Consider the following 1,948-nt stretch of genomic DNA (forward strand, 5'->3'; position numbering starts at 1 on the left):
TCCATAGAACCATGTTTTGAATGTGTAACTGAAGGACATTAAGCACACTTACAGTGTTGTACAGCCGTCAGGACCGTCTAGTTCTAAGACAACATCATCATCTCAGTCTCTACCCGTTTAACAGTACCGTGTCCCCATCCCTCCAAGTCCTAGACAGCCACGAAACTAATGTGTGGATTTGCTGATTTGTGGACATCTTTAAACATTAAAATTTTTTTTTGTTTATTTTTCTTTATTTGAGAGTGACAGAGAGAAAGAGGCAGAGAGAGAAAATGGGCACACCAGGATCTCCAGCCACTGCAAACAAACTCCAGATGCATGCGCCCTCTTGTACATCTTGCTAATGTGGGTCCTAGGAAATCGATCCTTGAACCAGGGTCCTTAGGCTTCACAGGCTAGTGCTTAACCACTAAGCCATCTCTCCAGCCCTGGACATCTCTTGTTATTTTTATTTATTTATTTGAGAGTGACAGAGATAGAAAGAGACAGAGAGAGATAGAGAGAGAGATAGAGAGAGAATGGGTGCGCCAGGGCCTCCAGCCACTGCAAACAAACTCCAGACGTGTGTGCCCTCTTTTGCATCTGGCTAACATGGGTTCTGTGGAATCGAGCCTCGAACCACGGTCCTTAGGCTTCACAGGCAAGTGCTTAACCGCTAAGCCATTTCTCCAGACCAGCCCTGGAGATCTTTTTAAATGAAGGTATGTGGGCTGTGCCTGGGTTTGGCTTTGGCCAATATTTTTATTTATTTATTTGCAAACAGAGAAAGACATAAGAGGAAGAATGAGCACGCCAGAGCCTCCAGGTACTGCAAACAGATTCCAGCTGCATATGCCACTTTGTGCATCTGGTTTACATGAGTACTGAGGAATTGAACTCTGGTCCTTAGTCTCTGCAGGTAAGTGCCTTAACTGCTGAGCCATCTCTAGCTCCTCACACCCCCCCCCCCCAAAGTTGGCTTACTGTAACTCAGGCTGAACTGGAATTCACTATGTATTCTCAGGGTGGCCTTGAACTCACAGCGATCCTCCTACCTCTGCCTCCTGAGTGCTGGGATCAAAAGTTTGTGCCACCACACCCGCCTTTTTTTTTTTTTTTTTTTTTTTTTTTTGAGGCAGGATCTCAGTTGAGCCGAGGCTGACTTTGAGCTCACTGCAATTCTGTCTTTGGAGTGCTGGGATTATAGGCATTCACTATGCCATCTGGCCTTCCAGAGTTTCAAAACCTTATCTTATACTTACTATACCTGAAGTGGTTTGTTTATTTAACCACATGAGTATCTCAGTTATAAATATTATTTAAAATATTCAAGAAGTGGGTGTGGTCACAAGCACTTAGGAGGTGGAGGCAGGAGTATCAAGCTACATATCAGATACCAGGCCAGCTTGGGTTACGTGATACACTGTCTTATCCTTCCTGCCAATGAAAAGCATAATACCCTCTCAAAGTAGAAAATGAAAACAATTCCCAAGAGCATCAAAAAAGACCCGAAGTCAAGCCAGGTTTGGTGGCGTGCACCTTTGATCTCAGCACTCGGGAGCAGAGGTAGGAGGATTGTCATGAGTTCAAGGCCACCCTGAGACTACATAGTGAATTCCAGGTCAGCCTGAACTAGATAGAGTGAGACCCTACCTTGAAAAACAAACAACAACAACAAAAAAGTGGTCCTGTCTGCCTCACCAAGGGTGGTTCTTAGCCGCCATCTCCACTTTCTTTTCTTTCTTTTTTTTTTTTTTTGAGGTAGGATCTTACTCTAGCCCAGGCTGACCTGGAATTCACTATGTAGTCTCAGGGTGGCTTTGAACTCACAGCGGTCCTCCTACCTCTGCCTCCCAAGTGCTGGTATTAAAGGCGTGTGCCACCACACCCGGCTTCATCTCCACTTCTTGGCTCAGGCTGCAGACAAGCTCCCTCACTGGGAGCTGTGGCGATGGCCAGGGTACAGAAT

The sequence above is a fragment of the Jaculus jaculus genome, chromosome 11 (assembly GCF_020740685.1).
Source record: "Jaculus jaculus isolate mJacJac1 chromosome 11, mJacJac1.mat.Y.cur, whole genome shotgun sequence".
NCBI classification, from domain to species: Eukaryota; Metazoa; Chordata; class Mammalia; order Rodentia; family Dipodidae; genus Jaculus; species Jaculus jaculus.